The sequence below is a fragment of the Corylus avellana genome, chromosome ca4 (genome assembly GCF_901000735.1).
Source record: "Corylus avellana chromosome ca4, CavTom2PMs-1.0".
Classification (NCBI taxonomy): domain Eukaryota; kingdom Viridiplantae; phylum Streptophyta; class Magnoliopsida; order Fagales; family Betulaceae; genus Corylus; species Corylus avellana.
The window spans coordinates 27,193,169-27,202,249 of NC_081544.1; the positions used below are offsets into that span (position 1 = coordinate 27,193,169).

The 9,081-nt window shown below is 38.4% G+C and overlaps 1 pseudogene; it reads right to left on the minus strand.

The window, feature by feature from the left end:
- LOC132178331 (wall-associated receptor kinase-like 22) overlaps window positions 1-2,730 on the minus strand; it is a 5,384-nt pseudogene extending 2,654 nt beyond the window's left edge.
- Window positions 2,731-9,081: the final 6,351 nt, after the last annotated feature.

Consider the following 9,081-nt stretch of genomic DNA (forward strand, 5'->3'; position numbering starts at 1 on the left):
AGCATACCTCTATATTGTAGTCAGTGAATTTTAGGGAGATATTTTGATGCTTTTAATTTTTTTCAAAAGATGTGCTCTATTGTTTTTTTTTTCCCTCAAAATATGTGTTTTAAATTTTTTTTCCTCTAAAAACATAATATTAATTCCCCTAAAAGAACGTATATCCAAAGCAAGTGGGACCAATTGAAAGAAAGAAGGTGAAAGAAAACCAATCAAAAAATTGTCGAAAAAAATATTGAGATTTCTTGTTTCGGAGGTTCACAATATACATACCTATCGTGGCCGCTCTAATCGGAGGCTTCGGGGGGTAAGCTGGCTGACAAAAGTAATACCCAATACGATTTTCACATTTTACATTCCCGTATGAGCTATTGTAACGGGAACAAGGGTTTGAATATCGCTCGCATTCGTTAATATCTGACATGTAAGGAGACAAACACCGTTAGTATCGAATAAATCAACAGCAAAATTTAGAGTGATTTTTTTTTTTTTTTAGGTAAAAATTTAGAGTGATCATCTCAAAAATTAAAAAATTTAATATCATAATATTTATCATCATATGAGGATTTAAATTTTCTTTCAACAAGCTAGGTGTGTGACAATATTAACTAGTTATCACACAAATTTAAATTAATAAAAAATAATAAATTTAAGGGGTAATTACCTTTTGCCCCCATAAACTACAGCGTCTTGACATTTTTTCTCATGAACTATCAATTATGACACTTGACTCCATCAAACTATCATCTTATGACAAAAAGTCCACTTCTGTCAGTCAAATGGGTTAAAATTGACTGTCAACGGTTATGTGCAAGTCATGTACAATTTTAAATTTTTTTTTTTCACTTTTACCCTCATTTTAAATTGTTTTCATGTGTTGAATTAGAATTTAAGAGGGTATAAGCGTCATTTTCTCAGTCTAACGCTTATACCCAAAAAAGAAAATGGCTAAATTATATTTTGAGGGTAAATCATATTTTTCAAAAAAAAAAAAACAGTAATTGAGAGGAGGGTAAGTACTGAATAGAATATATCTAATATTTTATTGCCGACTTTGAAAAGTCTTCGATGGAAGTTTGAATAGAAAATGGACTATTTGAATAATAATTAAACTATTTTAAAAGTACTAAATGGAGGTGTTGATTGAAAATAAAGTATTGGAAAAAGAAAGGTCTTGTCTTTAAAAGGGACGACCATCCGCCGCGCGAGGGTAATAGATTAATTATTTACACTTATTTTATCTACTTTTTTTTCAATAAATTTTGTACTTATCTGAAAAAAAACTTGTAAGATACTTAATTGATAAACATAAAATATGAAATCAAATCAAATACAAAAATTAAGTATACAATTAAAACTTGCCTCTGACCAACGAAATTTCAAAATAAACTACCAATATGAAATTTAGCTTTATTATATATATCATCAAATTTATTAAAATTATGTTTTTTTCCTAGGCTCAACGCGGCCATATATAGTACTGTAATTCAACACTACACACATTTATACGTGTGGTCTGCATCAGGTACGTACATGTAAGTGGTGATGTTGTTGTTGTTGTTTTTTTTTTTTTTTTTGAGATGTTCGCATAAGAGGGAGGAGGGAGATTCGAACTAGTGACCTCCGCTTTATTAGGCGTGGTCCTCAGCCGATTGAACTACCTCTTGAGGACAGTGGTAACATTGTTGTGACGCTGGTGCTCTACAAGTATTATTTTGACCAAGTTGTGAGTCTAGCCTATGATAGTATGATACATTCATACAAGTGTTGCGAATTTAATTCATAGAAGTGCTATATAATTAACACATAAACGAGAAAGAAGAGAATAATTAAAGAGATAAACAGACTTGCATGTACCAAAACTTTACCTTGACATCCTCCAAGAATATAGGGATTCCCTTCATAGCCTCCATCGCAAGAACATGAAAAAGTTGAGTTCCGGTTTCTCATTGGAATACATGTATAGTTTGAACTATTATATAGTGTCGCGAAATTATTGGCTATTGGAAGTGCGTTGATCGATGTAGCAAGAATCCCCCATTCCAACACCACAGGAACGTCGAACGACCTGGAGTAAGACATATTTGAGAACAATCGAACGTTGTAGGCGGCCTTGAACCACTTTTCTTCTACCAAGAATGCAGACCTGCAACCGATTATAGGCTGGTTTGGAACGATTATTGGTTCTGTATTTGTATTGAAGGCAACGAGGTCTGAAGCAATTGTGGTTTGGCATAATCGAGTAGTAGTATCATTTATGATCACTTCACAAACTTTACAGTTGAAAGGGCATGTCCTGCACCCAAAAACTGAACCATCTAAGGAAGCTATTGATGCAAAATTGTTGCAGCCGATGGCCACGAATATGTTTTCGGACTGGGAGAAGATGAAAGGGCTTTTTGATAGCTCCACATTTTCTATGCCCCTTGAAACATTACCACAAGCAGAAAGTGTAGGATAATTGACACCAACTGTGTTTCGTGTTCGTGATAAAGTGCTTCCGAATGAAATGTAGAGCACCTCCAGGTTGGGCCTCCTCAAGAAAGGTCTGGGAGAGCCCGAGGAGTAATTGCAAATTACTTCATACCAGTCATCAACGTAGCAACCAGCTGCTCCTATTCCAAAAGGGTATGGAATGCTAACATTCCCACAGCGTTCTTCACATGAAGTAGTACTAGTAATTGCATCAATTGAACACAATAGCAAAAGGATCTGAAATAGAACTACCATTTGCACCCCCATCTCTCTCTTGCTCTCTTTTTCTATGAAGATGACGGGATTGTGAAGCAGCTATATATAATAAGCCCAAGCCCCCGCTTTCTATAATGAATGGAAAAGTTCTTCTATGGAAGCTGCCAAGAAGACCAAGCTGTCGTTGTCTGGACTAGCCTGAATTGCATAAGAGAAGAAAATCCAGCAGTCATGATTGAACTCTGACAAAATTACTAGGAAAATGATCCCACATGGATGGTCCTGTTTCGATCCTTTCTCTCTTTAAAAGATCTCTACCTACTATTAGTCTTTTTATTTGCAAGAGTTATAGTTTCTTTCCATAGTAATAGCCCTACGTATCTTTATTTGGGTTTTGTCTTTATGTCCTTATTTTATTCCAATTAATAATTGTTATTTCCATAGTAGGAGTCCAAGACTTATATGGAGCTGTAAGTTATTGCCTTATATGGCACCTCACGTTCCTTGTCCAAGTCAGAGTAGGGTTATGAGTCCTAACCCTAAGTGTCGAATGTAACATCTATTTAAGCATAGTTTTGCAATAAAGTTAGGAAGAGAATATTTTAGCAAAATCAACACTTTGTGTTGTGAGGTTTGGGGTCTCTCTAACGATCTCAATTTATTTTCTATGTTGTGAGGTTTGGGGTCTCTCTAACGATCTCAATTTAATTTCTGCAATCATAGGTAGGAATTGTAGGAAACGTAGGACTCATCCTGTTTTCCTACGTACCCAAGGTCCAGTTACGAGGTTCCTTACTCAAGCTCGTAACAACTTGGTATCAGAGCCAACCATGATTGCCTCCACTTCATCTGACGCGGATCAACGGCTGGAGCACCTTGAAACTACTGTTGGTGATATTCGTGAGCTGTTAGCTGCCATGACTACCCACTTTGAGCAATTATCGGAAGACCGACGTTCTGGCACGGAGGTTGGGTCCAACAACAAAAACAAAGGGGCAAGGAACATGAGAACAGCAGCAGGAACGAGTGGGCCAACAGCTCCAAAGATTACCATATTGGATTTTCCTAGATACTGTGGAAACGAAGATCCAACGAGTTGGGTTTGTCGGGTCGAGCAATTTTTTGAGTTTCATGGTACTATTGAAGAGGAGAAACTGCCGCTAGCAGCCTATCATCTCGACGGGGATGTGCAGCTATGGTACCAGCTGTTCCGGGTTGATGAAACAGAGGAGTTCACATGGGAAGCACTAAAGAAGGCCCTCCACACCAGGTATGGTCCAACAATGTTTGTGGATTTCTTTGGAGATTTATCTAAACTGGAACAGGCGGGGTCAGTGAGAGACTATCAAGTGCAATTTGAGAGGCTTTTGACTCGGGTGGGGCGTTTGGCACCTGAACACCAAATTGGGTGTTTTGTTAGTGGTCTTAAGGAGGATATATGCACGGAAGTGCAAGCTGCTCGACCAACGAGCTTATCTGCAGCTGTGGGGTTAGCAAGGTTATACGAGGCTAGACAACAAGCCCAAAATCAACCTTCTTTGGCAGAGCTTCAGAAGACACATAACCTCTGCCCATGCCGTCTCTCGCACTTACAAAGATTCAAACACCCCATGTGAAAAAGCTCACACCCGGAGAGATAAAGGACCGCCGTGAAAAGGGGCTGTGTTTTAATTGTGATGAGAAATTTGTGCGAGGCCATAAGTGTGCTAAGTTGTTTTGGTTGGAGGTATGCTGTGACAATGAAGAACCTGTGAAAGATGAGATGCTACCTGACTATGGTTAAGTTCACCATTGGTGTTGCAAATTTTGTCCTTGAGGACAAGGACGGTTTAAGGGAGGAGGAATGTTACGATCCTTTCTCTCTTTAAAAGATCTCTACCTACTATTAGTCTTTTTATTTGCAAGAGTTATAGTTTCTTTCCATAGTAATAGCCCTACGTATCTTTATTTGGGTTTTGTCTTTATATCCTTATTTTATTCCAATTAATAATTGTTATTTCCATAGTAGGAGTCCAAGACTTATATGGAGTTGTAAGGTATTGCCTTATATGGCACCTCACGTTCCTTGTCCAAGTCAGAGTAGGGTTATGAGTCCTAACCCTAAGTGCGAATGTAACATCTATTTAAGCATAGTTTTGCAATAAAGTTAGGAAGAGAATATTTTAGCAAAATCGACACTTTGTGTTGTGAGGTTTGGGGTCTCTCTAACGATCTCAATTTATTTTCTATGTTGTGAGGTTTGGGGTCTCTCTAACGATCTCAATTTAATTTCTGCAATCATAGGTAGAAATTGTAAGAAACGTAGGACTCATCCTGTTTTCCTACGTACCCAAGGTCTAGTTACGAGGTCCCTTACTCAAGCTCGTAATAGGTCCACAATTGTGACTTTTTGGACACGTAGCGGTAAACTACCAATTAGAAGGCACCATATATATATCCGGATACCCACGTACGCATAATTACTTCTGGCTTGTCTTCTGCGCACTTTCCGTGTTTTCCACTTTGACTGGAGTGTGCATTTTTTAGAATGACTGTCTATTTCATATTACGTGGTAAATCGTTTGATGATCAAGATTGAATTATATCAAGACATAGGTGATTCCGTCCTTCTGAAGAATATCGCAAAAAGTCATTGCATTGACTTTTAGTGACGAAAACGTCCATCTCCACGTACGTCTTCGCAAACATCCTAGCCAGAGGAAAAAGACTACTTCATTAGGAAGAAAATGGTTAAATACCAAATACTTCCCTGAGGTTTGGTAACTTTACTTTTAACCCCCTGGCGTTTCATTTTTATCACAGGACCTCCACTGGGGTTTTGATAAAGGACCAAGTTAGTCCATCCGTTAGTTGACCGTTACGACTGACACGTGGACCAATAAGATATTGACACGTGACACCTATTTAATTTTTTTTAATTTAAAAAAAAATGTATTTTTTTAAAAAAAAAAAAAGAAAAGAAAAGAAAAACAATTCGGCCACCCCCTTGGCCATTTGGGGGTGGCTTTTCTTTTTAAAAAAAAAAAAAAAAAGTTTTTTTTTTAATTTAAAAAAAAATTAAATAGGTGCCACGTGTCAACATCTGATTAGTCCACGTGTCAGTCTTAACGGTCAACTAACGGATGGACTAACTTGGTCTTTTATCAAAACCCTATGGAGGATCCTGTGATAAAAATGAAACCCCAGGGGGTATTTGGTATTTAACCCTTAAGAAAAATACTATTTCATTTGACAAAAGTTTTTTGTTTTGGTGAAATAATTTTGGATGGTACACAAATTCTTGTTAAAACAAAATAAATTAATTCAAAAAAAAATATACAATAAGACAAGTGACATACCAGAGATAGAAAGTAGGATATAAAAAGATTTATTTTATTTTGCTTGTTGATAAAAAAGAACTGGGAAATTAATATGTATGTGGCTGATCGATCGGCACCTTCTTTTAGTCGTTGGTGTTTATTCGGTTTCTGTAAAGAGGGTTGTACTCCGTTTGGTTGCTGGGAAAAGGAAAAGAAAATTCACTCTGGAATCGGTACTGTTTTCCTTTTATATTGTTAATGGATATGCCTAATGATTTCGAATAGAGCAAATTAAGTGAAGTCTTAAGGATAGATGGTTGTATTTTTGGCTTAGTTGAGTGAGGGATTATGAATATGAATTAGTTTTTATTTTTACGTTTATCAATCCTCTATTTTGCTTGGAAATAATGTCAGCATTGGTTTTGGCCCTAGCATCGGTGGATATCCACATTTGATAATGTTTCTCAAGATAATTATCTCTTTACTCAAATGATACTTCCTACCTTTGTAGCAAGGTGGAGGGTGAGGTCGTGGGTTCGGGTGCTTGAGTATCTTACCAATAATAATAATAATAAACATTTGTGTCATCTTCTATGTTATTGGCAATTCAATTTAGGTGTTAGTGGTCATGGTTGAATTTTAGTGATTGCTGCTCGAATTGGAAGGCTAGGTTATGGATTTTCTTTGTGGAGCTTAGTGATTGAGTTGAAATTTCTGAAGATTAAGTCGAGAAAAGTTATAGGTGTTTGGTATGGATTTGCTGCAGGTGTTCGATGTAGTGTTCACTCTGTTCTAATGATGGCATGAAATACCGTAAGGAATAAGGAGAATACGCAGAAGGCTTCTCTATCTAGGCTTAAGCACGATTGTGGTGCTTTGAACGTTTTGGTCTGTTTGGAAAGACTACAAAATGTATTTAACCATAGGTGAGGACATCATGTCCTCAGGATGGGATCTGTTAATACCACGCACGCAGAGCCCTTGATGCTGGAGACCTACAAGAGAGTCAAATGTCAGAGTGGCACGCCGGTAGTGGCGGCGAAACTACCTCGGATGTTTAAGTTAATAGAGAATATGTGAAGTAAAATGGGAAGAATTTCAGTATGGGTAAAGTAATAATGAAAGAGTTTGATTAGAAAAAGAAGGTGCCTGATTTGTTTGCTTTCCTCACCTTTTGTAAGGCCTGTCTGTCCTTAGTTGGTAAGTATGTCAAATAAAGTGAGTGCCGTTAGCTGGGGGATCGTCTATTGAATTCGGATCCGGATCCCCTTCCCATTGGGAAATATGAGAGTGTCATATTCTTAATCCTGGCCCTTAGATTAATCTAAGGTCCATAATATCTCAATATCAAAATCCTAAAATAAACACAACCACACTCAACTACATATCAAATTAATTTTTTTTTTTTTTTTTTGAGAGGAAGCCACCGGGGGGCGAACCGCCACCCCCACCCATCTGGGGTGGCGCGAGGCTACCCAGGTGGCTCACGGAGTCACGGGTGGCCTTGCGCCACCCATGGGGGTGGCTGTGCGCCACCCCTCATTCTCTAATCAGCAACCAAGAACGATAGTGAGGATTGAGAGCCAGACCTGTAACATCCCATACAGACCCAACAAACAACTGAAAAGAGGCAAGGAGCCATGAGAATGGGAAAGGTTCAGTACTTTCTTATTGTAGATGTTGAAGACAATGTTCTGAAAGTTCGATAGACCAAACACAAGTGTAAGCGGGAGGGTCTTGGTATTACTCTTGGGCTCAGATAAAGTACTTTCACTGTATGCGGGAGGGTCTTGGATTGGCTTCTGATGCTGCTCTGGGGATTTGGGATTTGGGTTTTGAAGAAAATCCAGTTGGGCATGCATTGATTCTGCTCAAATGGCTGATTTTGGGGATGAATCTCATATCTGACAAGGAAGGCCAAGTGGTTAGCCATGACTTTTGCTTAAGCTGGAGACCCATGCGTAGCTGGGGGTGGCGCACGGCCACCCCATAGCCTAGGGGTGGCCTTGCGCCACCCCAGTCACCCATGGGGTGGCCTCGCGCCACCCCCGGATGGGCGGGGTGGCGGCTTGACGCGGTACCGCCTCCTTGGTGGCTTTTCCTTAAAAAAAAATAATTAATTAAATTTTTAATTTAAATTTGATATATAATTAAGTGTAGTTGTGTTTATTTTAGAATTTTGATATTGAGATATTGTGAACCCTTAGAATAATCTAAGGGCCAGGAATGAGAAATATGACAGTCTCATATTTCCCACTAGGGAGGGGATCCGGATCCATTGAATTCCATGATTCTATTTCCCTTAGAGCCGCCAGTTCAATTCATTTTATGAGCTGTCTTGCGTTAGATAGATGGTCATTAATGGCTAGCTTCCTTTTTCCTGGTTTGTTGACTCGGTTATTTTCCTTTTTCGTGATTCCAGGTATGACTATTAGAATGATAGCTCCAAGGGTTGTTGGGTCAAGTAGTGATGGTCTTGGACTTTGGTAGCATAACCATCTGGTCTAAGAATCAAATCCCTTGGGTGAATCAACTCATTGGAGCCACACTCCTAGCGAAAGGCAGAATTAATCGATTAGTGGGGTGAGAGTGCATTACACAAATTTAAGGTTTAGCCGTTAGAAAAAGATATACAAAGTGGCCTTACTTTGAAGAGATTTCCTATCACATTGTCATTGATCATAACCACTAGACCTCACCACAAGGCTTTTTCTAATAAATTTTCTAATAGCCTTTGGATGGTTCAACTTGCTTTAGCCGCTTTGCTGCGGGATCTTAGGCAGATTAGCGTCGGTTCGCCTTCTTACTACCAGTAGCTTAAGCTTCAAGATGAGCATACTCTATTTCGATGTTCACCAGGTTTAGTGCTTTCACTCGTGTGCTTTTAAATATAACACATGTGAAGTAAGCTCAATATTTCTTGCAGTTGTTTGATAAAAATGTCTCAACCAGGATGAATGGACTGCTTTGTTATATACATTGAATCTCTTCACCAATATTCAAATTATCCAGTATGCTTTAATTTTCAAATGATTCCTTTCTTAATTTTTCAACTTTGGATATACGCTATTTTTCTGTGGTCCAACCTCAA